Here is a 27,869-nt window from a genome sequence, read left to right on the forward strand (position 1 = left end):
TTACAAATACTATGCTTGGAATAGTGATGAATCAAAAAGGGACAATGTGTCGGGAATGGGTATGAAAGAGGATTCCTAATGTTTTGAAAGAATAGGTGTAAGGTTTAGGGGAGTTTTCACCAATCAAAAGAAGATCCAAATGTTTGCACAGTTGATATTGTTGACACTAGTCTTAACGTAAGTAAAGAGGTTTCCTCTGAGATAGAATTCTTTTTTCATCTGTCTGAGCCTGTAAGTAAGGTAACAAACTGGTTTCTGGTACCCTAAAATTCAGTCTTTCTATGTTCTGAAGGCATTATGTAATTTTATCAGTTATTTGTTTCCATTCATATTATGACCATTAATCTTTCCTTTTATAAATTATTTTTTGGCAAATAAAATTGTAATGTATGTGCCAGTGTCACTGATGCAGAATCCACTGAGCTCCTGAAGGCAGATCATCTCAGTAATCCATGCAAAACTGATTTATTATGCTATATTTTAGATGGAAAATTTACACTATAATTGACCTGTAGTAGGTTGCTTTTGATAAATGTTTTCACATGCAGTGGAAATAGTATGTAAATTTGAGATTATCTTTGGCTTCTAACTGGACCTTTCCTGGAAGATAAAAAATAAAAGAAAAATATCACATTCAAACTTCTTCTATACCTGCAGTTTGATACCTGCAGTTCTGGAATAGGGAACCTGGAACTAGAACTTGCAACAATGCATCAGGATCAAGTCTCCTTTCCTTGAGAACTGTTGCCGGTCTAGTTTGCAGATCCAGCTGCAGAGAATCTAACTGTACTTTTCAAGACATCCTTCCATTCACCACTCAGCAACCTTTTTTTCAGTGTCAGGGAATGCAGTTGCCCCCAGGAACAGTTTTACTTAGCCAAAGATTGAGAATTCCTGAAGACGGGTGGAGCGGTCACCATTTGACATGGCAGACAGCCAGAGCTTGATGCTTAGAATATTAGTTATGTACTAATAAAACACAGTGCTGGCTCTGAAAGTCATGTTTTCTTCCTTATTGCAAAAACAAACAGCTTTTCATGCAGGAAATTGTGCTTGTATTTGTTTCCCTTTTTCTTCCTTTATGGCCAAGAGAATAGTACGAATAAATGCAGCCAGTCACATGGCAAAGTAATTGAAGGTCAGGTGTGATATGTCTCTTGTATCCAGGATGAAGTTTTTCTTATTTTACTGGTGGTGTCATGCCCATAACAATAAGCAGCTTTACAAATTGACAGATTTATCATCTTGACATGCAATTTTCTGTGTAACTTTGCCAAAGCTGTGGTTAAGCTGTGAGGATATTTCTATTTGGGGGGGGGGGGGGGGGGGGGGGAAACAACAACCTAATTATGAAGATGTACAGATTTTTATACTATATTCAGATTTTTCTTTTGAATTCTAACCTTGGTCTGTGGTACTGAGGAGATTGGATTTCCTATGCTTGATAATAATGCTCAGTGGTTAAGAAGAATTGGAGAAAAATTCATGGTGTTGTATTGATGGGGTTGAAAATACTGTGTTTTAGTCAATCTTTGAACCAAAGTGTTGAAGCTTTGATGCTTGGAATGCTTTCTCTAGACCAGAGTTATGAATTTAAAAGTTGGTAACATATTGCACATGGAAACAACAGCAGCGTTATAAAACTAAGGTCTATGTGGTAAACAGGAGAAGAGGGGTGAAACAGGGAACTGTCTCACCACAACCATGAAAACACAAGCAGTCAGCTTTAAAAATCAGTGGTGAAATGTGACATATATAATTTGCCTTATAGATGGGTAAAGTTGAGTAATTATTTTGAAACAATTTTACAGGGAACTAGACATTTTACTTTTCAGAAAGACTGTAATTTCAGGGGAGATTAAATTGTTTGTGTATAACTTAAAGTATTAAAGTCAACACAGAGTAATTGTGACAAGTTTGCAACTCTTTTCAGGTCAGTCTCGTCTGAATTAAATTCAGTGAACTAAAGAAGCACTGCATTATAGAGGGGAACTTGGCTTTATGAAAAAAAAAATGGACCAGTAAAATAAGTTGATTAGCCGTTGTGGAGGTTAGCTGAAGCAGCTTCAGATTACGCGGACTACTTTTCAGTGACATTTGAGGAAATGTCTTTTGTTCTGTATCCTTTTTTTCTTGGGGACTCGGAGGGGTGAAGAAGTGCTGTGGACTGAACCAAGCTCCTGATGAACTTTCAGAAGGAAAAGTCGGTTAACTTCTCCCAATGACAAGAAGTCAAGGAGGAAAGCTGAAACATGACAAAGGTGTTGTAGATGCATGAACCCAGACAGTTGTGGGTGTGAACAAGGGCGCAGACTCCAAGTGGAGCCATCCATTTCTCCTCCTCCTCCCTTTCTGGAGGAGAGAGGGTAAGGAAGGGGGATTCTGTTTATCATTAGAAGTTATGGTGGGTTTTAGAAAATGCTATTATGGGTGACTTCTTTGCAAGCCATGCAAAGCCAGCAGCATTCTTATGCTAGGTAGTCCCAACTTTCAAAGAAATGATGAGCAAGAGGTAACGCTGCCTTTTAAACCTCTCAGGTTGTGCCTCTGACTGTAGCTTGAAAGAAATTGCTCTGTGGATGAACTGAGGACTCAATTCTCCTGGGCTGTCAACGTAGCACCCTTCCCAAGTATAAAACTCACTTAAACAAAGAAATCCAATAGCTGTAAGACCTGATGAAGTGCTAGCTAAAATGGGACACCCAGAGGAGTGCAAGTATGATTTGGAGAGAAAAATACCATTCTCACATGAGTAGTTTATCATGTCAACTCTGCTACTGCCACGGTAGGAACAGGTAAGCAGGTAAGAACACACTGAAAAGAATAAAACAAACAAATACTCTAATCTGAGAACCAGTCTCGTTTTTGTTCTTGTTGGTACAGAAGCTCTGATATAAATCAAGGTTCAGAATAGGCTGACGTAGGGTCAGAAGTATTTCCTAGCCTACATGAATTCCTGTGTCTGTACCTGTGGGATGTAGATATGGCTGTAAAACAAGCTAGAGAAAATTCAAGCTATCCAGAAAAATACCGAGTTGGCTTTATGCATACTATCAGTGGTGGTACAGGAGGAATAAAATCCTTCCACAAAAGGAATGCATAGTCCAAGTTAGAAAGTATAGTGAACCATATTTCCTTTGTGTCAAAGCGAATAACCTCGTTTACTAACATGAAGCCAGTTCTCTAATCCAATTGCACCTTTTTCGGTCCAGGCTGCAAAGGGAAGGACTACTGCGCTCAGTTCTAGAGCGTGGCAGGCGGTGGACCTTCACCTTCTGTTTCCTATTTCTGATGCATCTGAGGACTGGTAAGGTAGCAGCTTACTCACTTGAATACATAGACTGTCATTAATCTGTTAACCTTCAGAGGCAAAGCAGAAATGATCTAATGCTAATGCGTCTGTGAAAGGGTATAAAGGAGCTTAAATTTAAAATCCAAGGTTAATGTCCAGCAAACTGATGAAATAAACTGACTATCCTTGAAAAGTAATTCACTTAAACATTTTTAAGCCCTCAATCCTGTCAACATCTGCCTTATTCAAAACTGATAAAAATGTTGGAAGTGTTCAGTTCATTTAGTACAATAAATACTAGTCCTGCACTGATTTATAGCGAGAATAATTTAAAAGAACTGACTTTTTGGTATTGCAGCATTCTAGCCAAGAGGAATTTACACTGATAGTGGATTTACTCCTAAATGGTTCGAGAGCATTGCAAAGAGCAAAAAGATGAAATGGCTTACCTGAATGCCGTTTAGATCTTTATCTTTCCACTTCCATCTTTCTCTAAACCATCCTAAAATTTACTTTAAGTTTGGATAGCTAAAGCAAATCTTTCCTTGCCTTTTGTCTTTAGTCAGCACCACTTACCCTTTCTGTTAGTGTGACCAGGTTCTTCAAGCCTGATAACAAAAGAAAAAGTTCACCTCTATGAATATAAAAATATGAATTTCAGTTAATCTATTTAGGGTACCTATTTTAGGCAGCTAAGTTTAAAAGTTGATTTAATCTTTTTCCTTTAAGGCCTAAGTTGTTTGCTGGAATTATACTGACTTTGTATCTCTCAAATTAGATCAGAATCAGACTAATCAGCTTTTGAAAAGTTTTCTTTCCTTGCACACAGGGCTCAAATACACTGTTGTACCAGCATAAACGAGAAAGAACTGAATTTAAAAAGGAGAATTGGAATGACTTAATACTGATGTAAGTAATGCCTAACACCAAAATTTTTCAGTGATTGGAAATATCTCGAGCAGCGGTTTGGCCTTGTGTTAGCTTATGTCTGCATAGCTTTGTCATTATGCTAATATATGACTACACCAGAATTTAGAGGACTACAGCAACACTTACCTAGTTAAGAGACATTTTATAATGGGACAAAGGAACAGTAAATAGGTAGCCTACATATTTCAAGGATTCTTTTCTATTGCTCTTTTTTCTTAGACCAAAAGTAGGAAAAGGGCCTTATTCCTCAAGATTAGCTAAGAGACTCTGCTGAAGGGAGACAAGGTCTTCCATTAAGTCCTGAAGAGCAAAATGATATGGAAGACCCCCTCAGAACTGCAGTGAGGGTTATACAGAGAGACTTCTTGGTTTGATATTTCCTTTATGTTTTGTGCTGATGAATAAAATACATTGCAGAAGTGTTTATTTTTTTAATGACACTGAATTCTTAATTGGGCTAGAGATGCCAGCAACCAGCAGTTTTAAGTTACAGGAAACATGTCTTTTGTGTATAAACTGACAAATCCTTTTAACTTTTTTACCCATTTTTAAGAATTACAAATTCTTTAAGCCAGGTAGTGATGCTGAAGAAGTTTTAGTTGGATACTGATATAAAACATCAGATTTTGATTGTACATTTTGAATGGGACTTTCATACAAGTGTACGTAACTTAAAAGCCCTCTTGACTTTCAGTGAAAAAAACTTTCTGTCTGCATTTATTCAAAAATGGGATTTTGGTCCTCATTATTAAACATTCATGAACATTTATTCTTGAATTTGTATGATTAAAGTTATTTAATAAGAAGATTCTAGAAACAGGGAAGAAGATTGCGGAGAGGTATTTGTAAAATGAGTAGTATCAATCTAATTCCTGAATGTATTACACTTTCTACATGCACAGATTGGAGAAACATATCTAAGACTCAATGTCAAATTGTCTCTACAGAGAATTCTAAGCCCAAATCTTGCACTACTGGTTGTATCTGAGTTATGCTTCTGGAAACGAACCAAACTCAGTCTTTAGTGGGACCTCACCTCCACGGTTCTTCCACTTCCACTGGTTACTCTCACTGTACTGAGAGATAAACCAACAACTGAAATAATAAAACAGTCTAGCCAGAGGCTGATAAGCTTGCTATATACAGTTCTTTCTTATTTATTATGTTTTGTCTGACTTACAAAGATGTTTAGTTTACAAAACACTTAATGGAAGTATATATATTACATTTTTCCTAATAAATAAGCTTATCTGCAAATGTTCTCAGATTTATTCATCAGAACAGCTATTTCTGTTCTAGAACAAAGTCATAGGGTTGCATTCAATTTAGGTACACACTCATTGCTGACCTTGCAGGTAAGGTAGAATTACTGCTGATAGGTTGGATTGTACTGTCAGACTAAGGACTGGTCAAGTGCTGCATTTAAAACTTTGGAGTTTAATACTTCTCAAAGTCAACTGTGTCCATAAAGTTAATTCACTTCTATTACCATCTATACCCATCAACTCTCCCATTTTTCACCATGATAACAAAAAGTTAATCCACTTCAGTGTCATTTAGATTTGTCAACTGAGTGTATTATAGGAACTGAGATTCCTATGTCTATGCTCTTCTCTGAAGTAAATAAGCTTTGGATAATAAAAACATCAATTTCCATATCCAGGAAATATAAGAGGCCCTAAAACAAGCTAACTTGTAGGAATGTCCTGACTATTTATGCATAGCATGTGTATACAAATATATATCTCTCTTATGTGACTCTTTCTTTGCAGCCTCAGTGTTTGGTAAGAGATATTTGGTGGCATATTTTGGTAATACATGATATCCCTCTGAGCTCTGACCAGCAAAGCTTCCAGCAAAGTGATTGTTCGAGACTTGAGCTAAAAAGTCCTATCTTTCAGTAAGGGTTAGTGGTGTGCTGCCTTATATAGAAGTACAACTTTCAATAATTACTTCTGCCCATTGTATAGTTCATAAATACAGAGACAGTATTACTTTTAGTTCATATGTCCTTGTATGCTTCTCCGTGCGTCAGTGAGAACACAATGACTCTTCCCTTTGTATAAAGTTATTTTCAGCTAAAGAGCAAGGGGCTTCTAAAAATTATCACACTTTAAGATAGTGAGGTCAACCAGATCCTTGATAGATGAAAGGAAAAAGAATGAAAAGGGCACTTCAGGTTTATTTTTTCCACTTAAAAGAAAAGAGGTCTGAGCCAAAGCTTCATATGAAGGGTAGTCACTGTTCTACTAAGTCTGAAGCTAAAATTGAGCATGCACTTTCAGGAATTACGTACTTTCTAGAGAGTCAGGAATGTCTTGTTCCCTTAAGTTGTCAGTGCTTCTGTAGTGGCATATGCATTTTTGGTCTCAACGTGCACCATTTTGTCAGAGGCAACATTCAGCCAACAGTTTTCCCAGGAAGTTCTCAAGTGTTTACATGTACCGTGACTGAAACACAGAGGTCTTCATCTTTCTTGAAGGCAAGCTGGTTGAATTAATGATAGTGCTCCAGTTTTCTCTGTTCTACTGCCAAATTCAGTAACCACAATGATCTGAAGATAGTGTGAAACACTTGATTACAATTTTCATTACTAAATGCTGTTTTCCTATGGCTTATTGTACATGGTAAACAGAGAAGTTACTGTTGGGTGTATAAACATTATTAGTTAGTTTCTAACAAAAAAAAAAACCAATCTGTATGTGGAAAAAACTGTTGCATAGTTTGATATATTCATAATTATGTCTTCTAATAGCAATTCTGATACCAGTGAATGACAATTATTAGGTCTTAGTGAATAGCCAGAAACAGCTGACATCTAATGGATGAAGACTAATTACTTTGATTATGGTGCCAGCCTGTACAGACTAATTTTTTTGACATGTTTAGGGTGATTAAAAAAAATTAACATGATAGTCCAAGTCAATGTGATGCATATATATCAAGATTTCTTTGGCATTTAATCATAAAGTTCTACTTTAAAAAGCTGTGAGTGTCTATCATGTCACTATTAATATTCACTGACAATCCAGGCCCATTTTAAAAGAATAAATGAAACTGGTGTTGTCTAGTGTAGACACAAAAAAGATGAGGTTCTTATCAGTTATTCCACTCATAGGCATAATCTTATTCTGCAACTATTTAGCAGTTCCTGGAACAACCTGAAATGATGTGACATCTAGGTTTTGAGTCTTTTTATTTGCCTATGTTCTGGCTGACCTCTGAATTCAAGCAGTTGAAATTCAAGTTAGGTGGACGCTCTAGCAATTTTGGAAGGGGAAAAGCCACCTAGCATAAACTTATTTTCAACAGTTCTGCTTTTTCTTAACCTAGTATCGATCAAGTTTTCCAGACTGAAAATGTGGTTAATGCTTGTTTTTGTGAAGCTCACAACATTAATGTTGATAGTAATGTTAAAGTCACTGAGATGCTTTTCATAGATAAGTCTAACCCGTGCAACTTTAGTTAAGGTTCAAGTACTGTAAGAACGTGCTTTAAAACCAAAGGGTGCAGATGACAAAAGTTGTACATCCCATCTGATTTTTCCTTAAAAGGAGTGGAACCACTAGAAAGGAAAGAAAACATTTTTAGAAATACAAGTTTATTGGTGTCACACATGGCAGGAACATATCCCCCAATATTTATGGTTCCACACTTGGCTGTTTCTCACTGTGGCACCACAAAGTTTATCACAGAAACACAGATTCACTAAGGTTGGAAAAGACCTGTAAGATCATGAAGTCCAACCATCAGCTAACACTACCATGCCCATTAAACCATGTCCCACAATGCCTCGTCCACACATTCCTATCTACCCAGCACTGCCTAACTGCACACAATGACAAACCAGACTATTCTATAACACTTGCCACTAAAAGCCTGTGAGAAACATTTTCTCAAAGACTAGTATTTTAAAAAGCTGTGATGTTGCTATGCGAGTTTGTATCTTTCAATAGCAGTATGAAAAATACATCCCACACATGAGTAAAATGTCTAATTATTACACTGCTATGCTATAGTCAGGTCTGGGTTTTTTTCTGATCTTGCAGCAATTAGCACATCAGATGAAAGTAAGTGATTTTTGTGGTCCATGGAAAATAGACATGTCACATGTTCTCGATCAATAAAGGACTGTTAAGATGGAGATGGCAGCGCACTAAAGTAGGCCTGCGACGAAAGCAGAAAATTATCCAAGTCACTTTCTTATTTTGCAAGATTTACTTGATTGTTCTCTTTTCTTTGAAAAAGCAGTGCAGGCCAATGACATTTTCTTTAAGATGTCAGATATGCAGTGTATTTAATGCATTTCTAGTTCCTCTATTTGTAATAGAAAAACATTATTCCCTTCCTTTTTTCAGATTCTTAGCCTTAATATATTCTATTCAGTTTTCCATTTGAAGACTGTATATAGTTTTCTTATCTCAATACTCAATAGGCTCTATCTGTCCACACTAATCTTTGTCAATTTTAACTTAAAATTCAACAATGTTCACATCGAGCACCACACAATAGAGTATTATGACAAACTGTAGTTTCCTAAGAACTCATAATATACAACAGTAGTTCACATCCTAAGCTTACTTTGGAACGGTTATCTTTTCATTATGGAACTTGAATTATATGCAGACACCCAAGTTAATGTTCCTTTCTTCCATCAGCTTTTTTGGAACAAAACACAGCATCTGATATTGCTTGTATTTAAGAGCCTAGGCTGAACACCATTGTGACAGTCAGTGCCTTAGCGTTGGGGTGAAAAATACGTGTACCAAGGAAAATAAGACTAAGTGGCTTAAAAAAACTGCAGATGTTATATCTACATCTATGATCAAGATATAATTCCCTTTTAATGCATATTTTGATGTCACTTGCATGAAATAACTAGCTACACTACATGTGCTGCCATGCTAGAATAGTCTGTAATGTTTTTCCAAGTGACGTTCATCTAACCTAACTTTATTGTTAGCGACTCCGTTTGTGCTTTCTCATTCCCTTAGATTAGAAAGGAATAGGCACATCTGGGACATGGTTCATCTCATTTGAAAATAGACTTCTAAAATGTTATTGGAATTATTCCCTAAATGTGATTTCTTTATGTTTCTAAAAAAAAAAAAGAAAGCCCCTTCACACTGCCTGACTTGCAATGGGGACATCTACACCATGGATATTTCATCGTTCATCTTTACCGTCTCAGGTTAAATACCTGAACTAACCTAAACTGTATATATTCTGTGAAGAGATGACAACTAGAGCGTGCCAGGTAATGGATATAGTTTGGTCCAAGTAAACCCCCTCTACTGAGGGAAGCAGGACCTTCGTTGAGGCTGAACAGAAGGATGTCTGAGAGAAAGCCTGGTAGCAGTTTTCACATAGAATTTACTGCGTAGCAATACCAGGAAAGAAGTGAGTGGGGTAGGAGGATGGAGTTTTGAAACCCAACTCTCTCCGTGGAGGTACTAAGAGGTCCAGGGAAAAAATGCTTCTGTGACTACTCTAAAGTTTTGGGAACAGGACAATGCCTCCCACTCTTCTGCAGCTTCATGGCTTTTAACGTATCTAGAATAGAGAACACAACACCTGTCAGTCCTTTCTTGCTTTTTTGCACACTAGCTAATGTAATAATTACACTTAAAGATAGAAATCTACTAATGTGGAAAAAAGATGCTCAAGTTAAATACCAGAACTAACCTTATTTTAATTTGGCTACCTTGTAGGTGTGCATTATAATATAATCTCTGATCACATGATTATAATCCAGTTTCCTGAAGGAACCTGTAACACTTGTGGGAGGGAGACTGTACTCATTGAATACACAACTATTAAATGTTGCCTTTTAACCTCGCCGTCTGAATCGTTCACTCATTCCAATTCTCATTCCTAGTTATCGTCTAATGGAACATTTTAATTCCTGCTTATTCCAGTTCTAGAGGCATACACAGAATAGCAAACTTGAAACATTTCCAGCCATTCTAAATTAAGTTTCTCTTCACCCAGTTGTTCCTTCAATGTTCCTGTGAGTACTACAGCAGTAACTCAAATATGACCTATCCTTCGAAAGTAATAGGCAACAACAAAATCTGTAGAAAAAACACTGTCTTGTGAAACACGTACTTATCAGACTTTATAAATACCATAAAGTTTGGAAAAGCTGCATGAAGTATGTAACTTGCAAGTTTAGAATAGGAATCTTGTCATGCAACAGGAGAATAAATGTGCTGCTCATCTCTTTTTCCTTTGCAAGAACCAGTAAAAAAGTCTGAACAAAATTTAGTTTGTACAGGCAAAACTCTCACCCATTGTTTATTGCCAGTTTTGTTTTCGAGAACAAATGTCTGCATTGCTTTGGCTTTCATCCCTTTGAAGCAAGGCAAACATAGTTTTTACCAAAGTTATTCCTTCAAATGCATTGTTAATCTGAATAATAAGCATTTACATTCCCAATTAATTGAAGTTACAACCTTTATTACAGATGAGAGTTCTCCTTTCACTGAAAGTGATGTAGAAAAGGGCTAAACCCTTAACTTTGGTGTACTTTTTTTCTGGGACTGTCAATTCCCCCAAAGAGAAAAAAGGTTCTCCCAGAGTAAGTCTTCACCAAGCCTCCCTGCCAAGCCCCTGCCTACTTCTAAATTTTGTACAACCACGAGGAAAAGCTTGTTAGCTTCTGTAGGAAAGATAATGAGAATTACTGCCCAGAGTTACAAGGCTTCTTTTTAATTTCATTGTTTTTCTTCTTTGGGTATCTGTGGATAGACACATTTCTGTTAGGAGTCTATGTGACTGAATATAAAACTCCATTTTCACAGGTGCTATTTAAATCTGCTCATTATTACCACTTTTGTCAGTAAAATTTAAGTGGTTGGCTATCTACAAAAAAGGAGCACAAAAACATTAGCAATTTAATTATTGTAAATGGGTTTTAAAAACATTGGCTATCTCCTACCTGCTTATCTATATGCTTTTGTCCATATTACTTGGATATAGTTTGGCAAAAAAGTAAAATTGAAATATTGATTGTGTGATTGAAAGAGGTTAACTAAAAATACTAAGTAGATGCAAACAAATTTGAAATTTAAAAGAAGGGAAAATCTCACACTCATCAAATGCAAACTAAAATACTTGTTCACGTTTGGATTTGGCAGGCTGTTTTTCCATACACATTAAGGTTTTTATGCTACCTCCAACCCCTCTCCCATGCACTTACTGTGGTTTCTGGAATAATGTCATGAGTGACTTCAGACTACAGGTCCAACAGGTTTTTTCATTGTCACTTGTGCTGGTTTTGACTAGGATAGAGTTAATTTTCTCCGTAGTAGCTAGTATGAGGCTATGTTTTGGATTTGTGCTGAAAACACTGTTGATAATACAGAATCAATTTAATCAAATAGGATATAGGGAAGAAGGGGAAAACCAAACGTGGACACTTTTTAAAACCTGAAATAACAATTTCTGGTTTGGAAGTGTTTAATTTCAAACTTATTTTTTTAAAAAAATACATATACCTAATTACATCTATATTTGACTTCACTAAGTGGATTTTGACAAAGCGAAGGACATTTTAAGAGGTACAACTTTCTCATTTGAAAAACTTGATCCATCCCTCACCCGCTGTAGAGCACCTGTGGCTTAAGACGGCTGCCAGGTCTGTCATAATGTCTGGGCACTTAAACAATGTTTTCACATTGCTTGTTAGAAATGGGAGTTCATTCAGATTATAAATTTTGGAAAAAAATATTTCAGTTGGAGTTACATGTCTCACTGAAATTCTACTTTCATGTTTTCAATGTGTAGCTTCTGTTTTTTAGTTGAACTAAGATCTATACGTTCGCAAACAAGTAGACTGGCATCATAGAGCAATATATTAATAGTAAGAGTAGCTCACACACAAAACCTGTTTCACGGTCGTGCTCCTGGGGCAAAAACTTGTCACATCTTTAAGGGACATGCATAATGGCTTTGCACGAGGAGGGTGTAACAAATGTCGCCTACTCATTGCCCAGCCTGAAAGGAAGAATGCCAAATGGGAAAGGTTTAAACCTGGTGGCAGCAGTGTATTGCCAGTGCGTCAGCCATATCCTTCGCAGAGTCAGAGGCTGCTTTAGCAAGCTGTGCATCTAGAAAGCTCCTTTTGCTGCAACAAGTGGGAACAGAGCATGTCTAATTAACTAACCATTTGCTTATCAAAAGGTGTGGTAAATGAAGTACTATATGATTATATGATAATACATTTGCTTCTCTGTCTGATCTCCACCTGCTCAGAAGAGGATGGTACAGATAAATTATTTTTGTTCATGAATATTCCTAGGAGACAGGGATATTGCTCAATGAACTATTTCTCCTTTTATCCCTGTAACTAAGCTGCTATTATTCCTCACGGCAAATATCAAACTCTCTTGGATGCACCGCATGCTAAAAGGAGTTACCAAAACTGGCAAACTCTTAAGGTTATTTTGTGCCATCATATTTCTCTTGGTTTTAGGCTCCTCTGCAATAGAAAACACAGAAAAGCAGTAAGAAGTCAAATTCCAAAGTCTTCCTATTACTCCTTATATATGTACAAAAGGTTCATGTAACGTCTCCTAATGTGTCTGCTGCAGGTGAAGGCTTTTCTATTATTCCCATATAATTTCTCCAGAGAAAAATACCTAGTTCACTTCTTTTCCTATTTGTTGTGTCATACAACCCCAGAAGGGCAGATAGTCCTTGATTCTGTACTTTAAGTGATGTTGCAACATCACTTAAAGTGATTTCTGCATTTAATTTAATTAAGGTCTTGCTGTTATAAACCCTACAGTTATTCCTGAACATCAGACGGTAAAAGCAAAGTAGTGCTAGTTGGGCCTGGTGCATGGAGCAATGGGACATCTGGCTTGGCAGTATCGGTGCACCTGCGAGCTCAAGGCAGTACAGAGCTAAAGGTCTCTGATGTCTAGGTATGGTTCTGCTTCCCTTGCACTACTGAAATACCATGGTGGGGCTTTATAGCTCTTCTTTCCATCAGTACATAGCTTTTCACAGGGCTTAATCTGGGAGTGTTGATCTGCTGGAGGGTCGGAAGGCTCTGCAGAGGGATCTGGCCAGGCTGGATCGATGGGCCAAGGCCAGTTGTATGAGGTTCAACAAGGCCAAGTGCCGGGTCCTGCACTTGGGTCACAACAACCCCATGCAACGCTACAGGCTTGGGGACGAGTGGCTGGAAAGCTGCCCCACAGAAAAGGACCTGGGGGTGTTGGTCGACAGCCGGCTGAAGATGAGCCAGCAGTGTGCCCAGGTGGCCAAGAAGGCCAACAGCATCCTGGCTTGTATCAGAAATGGTGTGGCCAGCAGAAGTGGGGAGGGGATCGTGCCCCTGTACTCAGCAGCACTGGTGAGGCTGCACCTCAAATACTGTGTTCAGTTTTGGGCTCCTCACTACCAGAAGGACATTGAGGTGCTGGAGCGTGTCCAGAGAAGAGCGATGGAGCTGGTGAGGGGTCTGGAGCACAAGCCTTATGAGGAGCGGCTGAGGGAACTGGTGTTGTTTGATCTCTTCTCCCAAGTGACAAGTGACAGGACAAGAGGAAACGGCCTCAAGTTGTGCCAGGGGAGGTTCAGGCTGGATATTAGGAAAAATGTTTTTACTGAGATAGCGGTGAAGCACTGGAACAGGCTGCCCAGGGAGGTGGTGGAGTCACCATCACTGGAGGGGTTCAAGGAACATGTGGACGTGGCGCTGCGGGACATGGTTTAGTGGGCATGGTGGGGTTGGGTTGGTGGTTGGACTTGATGATCTTACAGGTCTTCTCCAACCTTAATGATTCTGTGATTCTGTTAATGAGATGCAGATGCTATTTAAAGTATTTTGCCTGTTCTATTGCTTGTGTGTGATGTAGAGCAAGCATTTACATTTTATGTGTGTTTTTGACAGAGGTTTTGGCTTAAAGCTTGTTCAGTATGTAATAGTACTAAGCGTGGTTGAGATAGGTGCAGTTTTAGACTGTTTGGCATAATGTACTGCCTGGGAAAGAATACAGTTATATATTTGCAAATGGTGTTTGATACAAAATCGGGATGCTAGTTGCTTATGCCCTTCTGTCTTCTACCGGAAGATAATTTGTTAATCACACTTTAAATGCTTGGACAGGTCAGTGATCGTTATATATAATGTAAAATGATTAAATATTAACATATGGTTAGTAATGCAATCGGATTCCCTGCTGTAAGCTAGAAAGGGAGGAGGAAGGGGGAAGTAGAGAAAGAAGGTGAAAAGGTGAGCAGTGAATATAAAGTATGGTGAGAGAATTAACTTTTTTCCTTGAAGAGCTGAGCATGCATTTTTTTCTTGAGTATTAAAGATTTGACAGAAAGCTTATTTTTGCTTTTTGGAAGTGCAGCTTCCCAAATGCTGGGAGAATGCCTGGATTGACCTCAATCTTTGGGATATCATTACATTTTCATATGAATTAAAATGCTTAGACAGTTCTTCAGAATGGAATTTGTACAGGCAATGTTCCCTTTGCCTTATGTACTATAACAAAATATGTTAAAACAATGAAGTGGTGGTTAGACTGTGCAGAGGAGAGAGCTAATCCTCTACACACTTTTCCTCTGACTTAGAAGAAAACATTTAATTTTCTTGAGCTTCCGAGTCTGCCTCTACAGGACTGCAGATGTCCACAGTTCTTTAGGACACTTGAAAAACATACTTTTTCTCTGTTGACACCTGATGAGGGTTTTGTAAAAGTTAGCAAATTCTTTTGATAGACCTGGCAGAGTATTTTGTGCCCATACTCTGCTTCGTCATCTGCAAGCTGTTACATCTGTGGTAGGGGCTAAGTAAAACTGGTGCATGTTTGAAAGTCACCATCTTGGCTAGTACCAGACGCTGAATTATGGGCTTTTTCAAGAGTAGAAGTATCCATTCCAACAACCTTAACTAAAAAGCTAGGCTGTTGTGCTAAAAGTCTAATAGGATTGCATTATAATGTTTTGACTGGACACATATAATAATACATAATTAGAGCCAAGCAATTTCATTTTATTTCATGTCTGGTACAGTATGTTCCTTTGAAAAGTGTGGTTAAAGTTGTCTTGAAGCAACTAGTAAATTTGGATTGAGTTGCCAACTAATTTCATCTAAATAAAAATTGTGTCTAACAGGTTCCTGAAGCTTGAACTAGATGACTTCACAAGGTCCTTCCAACCCCAGTGATCCTGTGATTCTGTGACTTGGACAATTGTTTTATTTAATAGCTTGCTTAGATTGGACATCTACAATACTGATGGGTGCAGCACTAGGAAGGAAGGATCAGGGTTTGATTTGTTGCAGTCCGTTATGGTTCTAAGATCACATATTCACATGGTGTCTTTCTATGGTGAAGCTTGTGCCAGCTTCTTGACCTACGTGTGCATGCAAATTGTGAATGCCTGGAGGACATTGCATCTGCATTGCAAGAGGTGCAGTCTAGATAATACTCCAGCTTCCACTGGGGTTTTACCAAGAGGGAAATTTCATGAGTCTTATCAGTGTTGCACTCAAGTGCATACTGTCAGCCTCCAGCTACAATTACTAGAGAAATCTGCACCAAAGAGAATCCCCTTGCACATGAAGTTGCCGATGCAGGTTCATGTCTGGGCCAAAGATCAGTGTGCTCCTGTATCAAATCTGTAGGCCCATGTCCTTGATCACAAGTTACAGAATTCTGAGTAAGGTCTGCACTGTTTATTGATCTTTCTCTTTCATATAAAATTCTTAAATAGTCACTCAAAAAAGCACAAGAATGAAAAAGGTTATGGTCTGAAGCTAGCACCTGGATGTCAGTGCATAGGGGAATGGCTATGTCCAACTAAATTTTATTTTATAGCAAGTAGGTCAGTGTCAATATGCAACACAATTGTTTTCCCAGAAAATTGCCAGTCTTCTCCCTCTCTTATTCCCTTTCTCTCTATTCTTAGGTATCCAATATTCCTTTATGTTCAGAATTTCCTATGAAGGTAAGACATGGGCATGCAAACATCCTGAGATGGATGAGGGAAAGGAGCCATGGTGTCTCTTACTCTGGGTTTAATCCCTGCTAGATTCTTCACTGTTTCCTCCTTAGCACCTTTTGTGGAAGTAGCCTTGCATTCTTTTGCAAAACTAGCCCTACATTCTTTTGCTTTAATTACAAGAACCCAAACCAAAACATGTAGCTGCCATGCAAACAGGAGATGTCACCAGTTTTGGTTTGGCTTTTTTACTTTCTTTAGTCCAGTTGTCAAACCAAAACTGCCGAACAAATGACTGCTGGAACTAACCACATTGCAGTTGTTTGTACGATGTACTCTAATAATGCATCTTATTACAGGGCATATAGTAGAGTAGTTGCTCCCAGCTCCTCCACAGTTGAAGGAATGTGAGAAAATTGTGTGCCTCACTGGCTGAAGTCTCCTTGCTACAGTCTGGATTGCACTGCTATCAAGCCCTTGCTTCCAGCCTGCCTTGTCCTAACCCAGGATTGCTGCTGCTCATTGTTACTTTGTTCTGTCTCCCTTTTTACCTTGGACAACAGATTCCTCCTACTGCCAGCTGTAGCAGCAGTCACAGTAAGACTGAGTTACTAGGTCTGTTGGTATTATTTGTATTAATTTTTGGAGAATGGTGGGGAAACATCTGGTTGACTGTGGTCTGAGCTGAGAAGTTTGGTTGAAGGTATTTACTCAGGGTTCCCACCACACCTCACTAGCAGTGCACTTGCACACCTCTCTAAGTAAGACCAGTGATTGGAAACCACTGGCATTGGCAATATATTTGCACATATGTAGCCCAGCCTTCTATACTAATTTATGGTAGTATGCCATATCATGTACATCTAGGCCCAGCACAGCCCCAACAATCAAAGTGGTAATCCAAGTACCACAACAGAGACGTGAAGCTACTTTAGACTTTGCAGTTGGCTGTCTTCTGCAGAGGACAGTCTGTCTCAGGGGGTCTATTCTGAGTAAAACTTCGTTAGCAGATACAATTCCTACGATTTTGAACTTCATATTGTAAGTCAGTCTAGCTGTAATTTTACAGCTTTTTGAGCTACAGTTTGAGCACTAGTTGCTCAAATTGTAGATCCCTTATTCTATCTGTAAACATGGAATCACACTTACCGATATACCAGTTAATGTATACAATTCAGTTTTAAATGTTTAGCTACCATTAGCTATGTCCTTAAAATATATTGTTCAGTTCATAAAGGTAAGTGTTGTAGAACTAATTATGTGCTCATCATGTGTGTCTCTTATAATGGAGAAAGGGCAGCAGCAATTTTTATCATTGAACAACCTACAGAATCATTAAAAACATCGTTCAGATTATGACTTATGAAGGGGACAAGTGCATCAGGCAGATTTTTCATCTTCTCCTGCTTTAGGTCTTATTGGTTTGCAATGAGACGATGTATTATTAAAGGTAAGAGAATTTACTCACACACAGTGGTTTATGTATGAGATCTGTTGTTATTTAGGTGTGATTGTATCATCTTGATTTGTACTGATAGTACATTGTGCTAACAGTAGCCCTATTAGAAAAGGATGGGAGAAGGTGACAGAATGAAATCCTTACTGTGTGCCTGAATTCTGAACTCATGGCAATAAGTCTGTGCAAATTAATACAAAAATCAAGTTGCTCATTTATGGAAACTACTCCTGGGGTAACTTTGCAGGTGTTCTTTCCTGCTAAAGCTTCACAGAGGATGGTGTTAACCTTCTGCACAGCTGTGGGCTTCATGTAGGGAAGTAGTACAGATGCAGAGCAGCCCCATGTGTGCCAGGGGATATCTCATACCATCTTGCACAAGACTGAAATTATGGGCAGAAGTCTCCATGTTCCCACTGCTATCTAGCCTCATGACCTCCTCTCATCTCCCTTTCTATTGCACCAAAATGGAATTCTTTATGTATTGCTATGATCTTTCAGTAAATCCAAATTGGTCTCAAAACAACTATCAAGGAAACAGGAAGAATGACATATAGCGTGCGCAGCTGCTAGTCAGGAAACAGAAATGTTCCATGTTTTCAGATCTCTGAAGAGTAATAAATGTCAATTGGAACACAGATAATATTTATAGTGACATAAAACCAGAGCAAAATATCCTAAAAAATTAATTTAATTTTTAAATTGACACATACCTTTTCAGCAAGTAAATACACGTCTTTTCTTTCCTTCCCCCCCATTATTTTTCTGTGAGACAGCCTTAGAATCATAGAATCATTTAGGTTGGAAAAGACCTTTAAGGTCACCAAGTCCAACCGTCAACCTAACCCTGCTAAGTCCACCACGAAACCATGTCCCTAAGCGCCTCATCCACCTCCAGGGGTGGTGACTCCACCACCTCCCTGGGCAGCCCGTTCCAGTGTCTGACAACCCTTTCAGTGAAGAAATTTTTCCTAATATCCGATCTAAACCTCCCCTGGAGCAACTTGAGGCCATTTCCTCTTGTCCTATTGGTAGTTACATGGGAGAAGAGACCAACACCCACCTCACCACAACCTCCTTTCAGGTAGTTGCGGAGCGTGATAAGGTCTCCCCTCAGCCTCCTCTTCTCCAGACTGAACAACCCCAGCTCCCTCAGCCGCTCCTCATCAGACTTGTGCTCCAGACCCCTCACCAGCTCCGTCGCCCTTCTCTGGACACGCTCCAGCACCTCAATGTCCTTCTTGGAGTGAGGGGCCCAAAACTGAACACAGTATTTGAGGTGCAGCCTCACCAGCACTGAGTACAGGGGCACGATCCCCTCCCTACTCCTGCTGCCCACACCATTTCTGATACAGGCCAGGATGCCGTTGGCCTTCTTGGCCACCTGGGCACACTGCTGGCTCACATTCAGCCGGCTGTCGATCAACACCCCCAGGTCCTTTTCTGCAGGGGAGCTTTCCAGCCACTCGTCCCCAAGCCTGTAGCGTTGCATGGGGTTGTTGTGACCCAAGTGCAGGACCCGGCACTTGGCCTTATTGAACTTCATCCGGTTGGCCTCAGCCCATCGATCCAGCCTGTCCAGATCCCTCTGCAGAGCCTTCCTACCCTCGAGCAGACCAACATTCCTGCCCAACTTGGGAGTTGTCTGCAAACTTACTGAAGGTGCACTCAATCCCCTCTTCCAGATTGATATAGATATTAAACAAAACTGGCCCCAAAACTGAGCCCTGGGGAACACCACTTGTGACCAGCCTCCAACTGGTTTTAACTCCATTCACCACAACCCTTTGGGCCCGGCCATCCAGCCAGTTTTTAACCCAGTGAAGAGTGCACCCATCCAAGACATGAGCAGTCAGTCATTGCTGCAGCTGTGATTCAAGACACCACAGCTCTTTTCCTGAGTCAAAAAATATTGCAACAATCGTCTGGTTAGAAATAGGAGGAGCTGAAAGGCACAATCTTAAAGCTTACTTCTACTCAAACTTTTGTTTCTTCCTAGTACTTAATACGTTAAAATTGCCCTGATTCCAATTCACAAATTTTGCACGGTGAAACAAGCTCACAATCAATTTACAGAACAGATATGGACCCCAAGTCTGGATAAGGCATCTCTCATTCATTCATCATTCATTTTAGACTTACGAATCTTCATTAGTGACCTGAAAACCTCAGAAAAATAGGCAACTTGATCAATGAGAGCTGAGATAATCATTATTAAGATGAAAACTTTCCACCAAGAGCTCTTCTAATAGCTTTTTGTTAATTACTTCCTCACCAACACTGGAAAAAGGAAGTTAATTTACACAGAAATGGCAAATAAATGGAAATAAGGAAGTTTGCACAAAGCTTGTGAAAGTTACCCAAGCATTTGCTGAAAAGATTTGAAGGGAGAACATTGTACTATTCAGTCTCAACGACTTCATTAATCCTTAGTGACCATCTAACACAAATATGCAGGTCCACAAATATGAAAACTGAAAAAAATCTCACTGCTGTTTGGGACAAATGTAGGAGTAGCTACTGTTAGAGAGGAAAAGTTACTCTTTATTCCATTTATTCACATTGGTTTTAGGGGTTAAGAATCTGCTCAGTTGAAGCTGCTAGGCTGAATCAGTTCACATGAGCTCCTCAGATACAATTTTTTTTATGTAAACAAATGGATTAGAAGACCTTGATATTCTATCTTATGCTAAACTGCACGTGTTATAATTGTGAGGATAATTGGCTGTATCTCCCCACTTTACAGTAGGCATTCAATAGCAGATGGTGCCTTGATGTCTCGTTTTTCAAAAATATAGTAGATTACATTCACCAGTATGCTATAGAGTATCATCATAAATAATTGCCACTAAAGGAGTTGGCAAATCAAAAACATATATTATGACATGCATTTCAATAGAATTTGAAATGGTTCTTACCTATTCAGAGAGAACTTGTAAAGTGCTGTAGAGTACTTTCAAATACAAGATGTTACATATTAATAATTGCTTTTATAATATTTTTGTCTGCCTATTACTAGACTGTATTTTTCTTGTAACTTGCCTGGGTGATATTCATGTCACACTGCATCTTTATTTCTAGGGCTCTCAGTTGCGGGGTTTAAATAATTCTTTAAAGTTTATTCATTTGGCTTTGCCTTTTAATTGTATGCTTACATTTAATTAAGCTTTTTGTGGCATCTGCTCCAGAAGTGCTATATAAATGTTATGATTCATACATTTATGAATTATAAATATTTTGTTCCAGCAAAAACCAACACACAGAACTGCCAACACCTACATATAACTAGGAGAGCCGTAAACTGCCTGAAGTTGAAAGTGTGTCCAATTTTCTTTTAAATGTAAAACTTTGATTTTGTGAAACAAAGTTAGAAAACAGTGGACATACTTCTTATTAATGAACTCTCACTATATCACTCAATTTGTTTTAACATTAATACATTAATTATTTGAAGACCTGGTGCATTGTTTCTTTCTGGAACACATAGAAATACAATTTCCTCCTTCAAGTGGGCTAGGAATAAATGTTTTGCAAACGACAGTGGTTGAATGGTTTGATTTCCAGATACCTGAGTACTGTTTATGTGCCCCAGTGACTGAAATGAGGGCTACACCACTGCTTTCTAGGACTTGAAAGCTCACAGGTAGCCTCAGATACTGTCTTGTGCTTGTGTGGCAGCTTGTGGTACCTGGCTTCTTTCCCTGCTTTTGCTGTGAAGTTCCAGACAGATATTGACAACCGTGAAGACACCCAATGCTTTTTACTGTAATGTCCTATATAATCTGGATTTAACGTTCATAACACTTCTCATGTCAACATCAGCTGCTATGCCCACACAGTAAGAAAACCAGATAATAGAATGTGAACACTTAAAAGAATATTGTGTTTGACGTGCGTCTTCAGCTCACTTCTGGCTGTTCACCTGCTGTAGAAGACTCTCAATGCTATCAGAAATGGAGGATCACACCTGTAGTCTTTGACAGCAGCTTCTCCTGACTGCTCAGGTAAAGCTTGCAGACATACAGCTGAAGTTCTTACCTGTACCAATCACTTGCTACAATGAGAATTGCTTACAAATAGTTTCAAAGAGTCTTCAATGTCACATTTGACCAAAGATCTGAAAGACGGGTACAACAACAGTTTAATTCTCCTCTACCAAAGAAAGGTTGTACTTAATTTTCCTGTTTTATGTAAGATACATTTGAATATTCTAATAACTGCTCCACTTATTGGCACACAGAATTTTATCTTCAGGATTCCCTAGTTTTAAATTCACGCTATCATACTAAACACAACAAATGTTCTAATTTTTATGGTTGACATTCAACATTAATTTGCAAAAGCTTCTTATAGACCAAGAATTAGAATAGTGCATAAAGCACACAGCCACAGATCAAACAGGATTCTATCCGTGAAACCCTCAATTGTGTGGCAAACATAAAGGCATGCCTAGGCAAAAATGCAAGAACTGGGCAAGGATAGTAGCTGGATGTGTAATGTGTGTATTCAGTAAACACTTGCATTTATCCCATTAAATTTTCCAGCGTCCCCCTGAATCCATGAAAATTCTTAGCAACGTCAGCATGCCTTGGCATAGCGTTCTAAAGTTCAATATTCAATTGCATGATAAGTCATCTCCTTTTGTGTCTTTTGGAATTGTCTCCCACTAGCCTTAACTGATACCTTCTAGTTCTTCCACTGGCAAAGGGGATTCTCATTTCATTCTTATCTATTCTTCCTGTGCCCTTCATGCTATATAGATCTTTAGTCCACCTCATCCTGCCTTCTCTTATCCAAACTTTATAATCCTAGCTAGTTGTGCCATTCATTCTGTGGAAGTCATGTCACTTCCATAATAATCAGTATGATGAAATTTACTTTGTTAATTTATGAACAAAGTAAATTCTTATTTTTCTTCCTATAAAATTAATTCTTATCTTTTATTCTTATAAGAAAAAATGATTAAGTGTTAAATTATCAACAAATTAAATTCTTATGTTTCTTCTTATAAAATAAACTCTTATTTTTTATTCTTATAAGAAAATATAAGAAAGGTATGGGGTTTGAAAAGGTATACGGGATTGAAAAACAATCAAGAAATGATTCCTTGGAAAGGAAACAAAACCCAGAGTTAAAATCCATCCATGTTCCTCCTCTAACAATAACGGAGTCTTAAATCTTAATCTAACTTTTAATTTCATATATAATGATTCAATGTAATTATGCTAATATATTCATATTCATTATATTGTGGAATGTACTAATTCAAGTCTGAGATCCATGGACTAGCCAAATACTTAGGATCATAGAATAACTCGGGTTGGAAGGAACATCAGTCCAACCTAGTGCTCAAAGCAAGATCAGCTCTGAGATCAGACCAAGTTGCTCTGGGCTTTGTTCAGTCTGGTCTTCAAAACCTCCAGGGATGTAGATTGCACAGCCTCCCTGGACAACCTGTTCAAATGCTTGATTGTGCTTCTGGGGAAAATTTTTTCCCAGTCTGAACCCAAACTGAAACTCTTTTGGATAGACAAAATTACTCTTTTTTTCTGAACTTACTGGACAAGAACCTGCCCAGGATCGGAGTGCACGCTGATGACTGGACAGCCCTATATCTGAACTCACATGTCATTTTGAGATAGAAACCATGTGAACACAAGTAAAGCACATGTGCCAAACCGGAGCTGGCTTGCATACAATGTATTTTTCAGTACCCTGGAAGGAGACGGAGTCTGCATGCATGTCCTTATCAACTTCCCAAAAAATAGGTTTAACAATAATGGGGTGTAATATATAAATTACTATATCCATTAAATGAATCGCCATCTGCCTGAATGACTCCTGGGACTGATAACACCAAATCTTTTGGGGAAGTATAAGAGAAAAAGGTTGACACTCAGACAGAAAAACTAATTTTCTCATGGATAAAGCTCCACGCTGTTGTACACCTCTGCAAAATTTTGCTTACACAGGTTCAAGGGAGATTATAACTTGAACCAGTGTTGGGAGGGCAGCTAAGATGACTGAGAAGGTAAAACTTATTTCACAAAAGATAACTAGCAGAGATTGGCTTGTTTAGTCTAGAAAAATGAAAGCTGAGAAGGACTGATTGCTCTCTACTGATTCATCAGGAGAATAAACAGAGAGAATAAAAGAGCTACTGAATTTAAAGAAATTTAATGTTGGCATAAGAACAAACTGTCTATGAATAAATTTAGGATGAAAATTAGAAGGGGTTTAATCATCATAAGCATAGCGTTCTTCAACAGATTTCCATTAGAAATAGTAGAGGCAAAGACCAAGTCATTTTTAAAAAGACTATAATAGTTTATGAAAGAGTCGCTTGTGGCTGCAGATGACTGGATCTGGTAAAAGATTTCCTGTTTGATATTCTTAGTTCAGCTACTGACCTTTTTCCAAGTCTCTTAAGGCCTAATTCTCAGAAATGCTAAAAACAGTTCAAATTGGTTTAATCTTGTTCTTCTGAGAGCAGTTCCTTCATCTGTAAAATAGATGTGCTACTTAAATTAAATGAGCATTTGCAACCCTTAGGATAATTAAAAAAAAAAAATCAGTTAATTTTAAGAACGCATCCTGAGATTCTTTTGAAGCACCATAGAAATGTCAGATTTCCAAAGTTAATTAACCCGTAACAGAAATACGCAGCTACATTAATGAGAATTTTTGAAAATCTTCTTACAATGCAGAGGTAAGTCTGGACCATGGCATAACCTTCTTTCCACAGGGCCTCTTTGGGTACTTTCTACTGTGCATAAAGAAATTTTGCTAGCATAGTACACAGTTTAGGAGCACACAGCAATTATTTATTATTTAATATTCTCAGTTAGTAATAACATACTACCAGGTTAAACATTTGCATGCTCATAATGTAGGCCTGTCGTAAGTCTCTGCTGGTAAGGCAGCCACCAGACAGGAGGTGAAGGGGTGTTCTCTGTTGCTCAAAGCATTGCTGGATTGCTGCGTCCAACGGAATGCTTTTATTCCTAGGCTTTTATATCATTTCCTACTGATGCTTTTCTCTCAAGTCCTTGAGTTCCTAACTATTGCCATCTCTGTTTCTGTCTTTGTTCTTTCTTATCTTGCATGGAATTAGCTTTTGTTGCCTCTTACAGCTTAATGAGCCAAGGTCAGAAAGCTGTGTTTTAAAAAAGGCAGGCTTTGGATCACACACAGCTGAATCCCCAGGCTGAGTCATAGCACTGTCATCTCTGAATGATCAAAACTTTGAGGTCTGTAGATCCAGCCCTAAGTGTAAGGAACTGCCCTCCTCCAGAATTTGTAGCATTCGGGGTAAAATCTAATTCTCTTACTCTGTCTCCTTCATTGTAATTGCAATTTACACACTAAAGAAATTGAAGCTTTTGCATTACTTCATTGTGGTTTTGCTGTATAAGTAGATTCTATTATCTGCAAATGTTAGGAGTAGAAATATCTCTAACAGGAATTATGCTTAATTGCAAATATACAAATACGGCACACATATGATCGAATAATAAGCTACTTGGGAAGGAAAGAAGTTACGTTTGCGTCATTAAAAAAAGTAGAAAATGACTGGAGTTTAGAGTTTACTGTCATCTGAGAAGAGCCATCTAGACAGAAATATTTTTCTAAAATGGACCATGTCAATATTTAGCAGACATTTTTCAGTACGACAATAGCAATCAGTATTTGCAGAACAATGATGTCGTTACACTCAGCTTCTAAGTTTTTTGTGCTGATTGCCCCTTCAAATCTGTGACTATTTGGAAAGAAATTTAAGTGCTAGAAGGCTTGACAGCAGACTATTTGGCCTTGGCCTTGGGCTTATATTTTCTGGAAACAAAGACAGCTTGGGCTTTAAGCAGAAGTTATATTATTTTAGCTTTTGTTCTGCTTGGTTTTGGTAAAGTTGCCCTTTGAATTAACAGCCCTCCTTTTTCTTTATAAATGACCCATTTACAAGAAGAAGGAAGTTATTCCGACAGGGAGTGTAAAGCCTCTTAGCTGAGGTTAGACTTTTGAACCCTGAATGTTCATCAAAACCAATGTATTACATTTTGGGTTGACATCATTATGTTTACTGTGCATTAAAAATAGAACGATAATGGTTAGGCAAAAATTCTGAGCTTTTAAATGCAAAATACATTTTTATTAGTAAAGTATCAACTGATCCATAGGCTCACATAATAAGCAATGCTTGTCTACTCTTGCTTGCCAGTATGAAGTGTTGTAGTAATGCATATTCTGAATGTCATACAGAATGACAGAATCACAGAATCACTAAGGTTGGAAAAGACCTGTAGATCAAGTCCAACCATCAACCCAACACCACCATGCCCACTAAAACATGTCCCACAATGCCACGTCTACATGTTCCTTGAACACCTCCAGTGATGGTGACTCCACCACCTCCCTGGGACATACATGCTTATGCAAGTAGAAAATCCCTAATAGTAATATAAGGACCGTAAATTTAAATGACAGATTCTTTGCATAAACTATTCTCAAATGTTCTAAGTAGACAAGTCTCTGGTCAAATTAATTTACCTTTTACATGTGGCTTATAACCCCTAGACCAGACCGCCGCATGTTAATTTGTACGCCTTTCTATTGCAAATGGTCATCAGTAATGATTTCCCTTCTTAGTGTTCCTCCTGGATATCTGGTTGATTTACACTGAACCCGTTGCTGTGTTTCATGTTAATATCAGGACACCCAATGACTCAAAGAGCTTTGCAAGAGTTTTCTCCAGTCATGACATCAACAGTTCCTTCCTTCATTTTGCATCATGATAATTGATTTCCATGTCTTCAAATTTGCTAAAACTTTGCATCAAGAAGGTAACTAGAACTGTTTGAATAGTGACTAATTGACATCAACAAACTTAATTAAAGGGGAACTATTACTCTGATCTGTGTAATTATGTATCTTTACATACTTTCAAATACAAATTCAACGTATGTAAAATATCCTACTGACTTCTTTCTTCCTTATATTGCCGTATTACATATTTTTCTAGCTCGCTCCTTATTCTGAAAAAGGAGTGAACAAATTTTTGACAGTAATAATACTTTCCAGATATTTCTAAGTTCTGAACAATTTCTTCTTAAAAAAAGAAAAAAAAAAGAAGACTTTGGATTTTCATAGTAATTTCTTTTAATTCTTTGCTCTGGCTCTGGTAGAAATGGGGACACAAAACAGAATCCACCCAACCTTCTTGTAACTCTGTAGAAAATCTACTTCTAAAGAACATGCTTTTGTGATGTGAACACTAGGATCTAATACATCTCTGGTATCTCTAATTCTATAAAATGTCCTTCATAAGGACTCCTGTTTTGATCAGATAAAATTGCGAAGTAAGCTTTTACGATCATTCTACATTTCAATACATGAAACTAGTTTCCAGAGATTTCTTTAAAAAGATGAAACTTTTCAGTCTGCCATAAGCAGGTATTTTTGCATAAGCATTGTTTTTCTCCTCCTTGGAAACTACTTATTTATTGAAGGTGTTTATTTTCCCAAAATTTACAGCAATCTCTACTGGCACTAAGTAGTCTTCCAGCCTTTGCTGTTCAAAACTGACATTGTCTTTTGTCCTCAGGACACATGCCACTTTCTCAACAGGTGTATTACTGCCTGGGGAATGTCAAAAGACACTTAATGAGAAATCGTCTGTTTGAGAAGGAATGTCATATTTCCAGGCATGATTGAAAGCTCCCCCCACTTTGTCCCTGATATCTTATTTCCCTGCCACTCTCACAGCTTCACGTTAGTCACACACTGCTTGACACAACCATATTCATCAAATGGACTATTTTGAGCTATTATCCAGCAGTTTACATTGTCCAAACTTGTCATAAACTTCACAGATATTTCTCTAGCTTCTCGCTGTAATGAAACAAATAGTAGTGAGGCTTACTGGGACTGTAGCCATAGGAAGAAATCTTGCATACTCTGTGTGAAAGCTTAGAGGATTACAGCTAACTGTTGTAGCAGCAGAGCTTGAATATTTAAAGTTATGGAGAGGTTGTACTGTCAGTTGTCACCAACCCTATCTTGCCACACTTTCCCTGTCTGTGCCCTGGCTGTCCTCCATCCCCCTTGCAACACCCTCAATCCCAGTATGAAAAGTACTGCCCTCCAGTAGCTGAGGCAGAGGTAAGCAGGTGAGACTTGACTCAACCTTTGTTGTTTCTGACACACAGCCACCGTCGCCCCAGCCCCTTC

This window comes from Gavia stellata, chromosome 7 (genome assembly GCF_030936135.1).
Source record: "Gavia stellata isolate bGavSte3 chromosome 7, bGavSte3.hap2, whole genome shotgun sequence".
Classification (NCBI taxonomy): domain Eukaryota; kingdom Metazoa; phylum Chordata; class Aves; order Gaviiformes; family Gaviidae; genus Gavia; species Gavia stellata.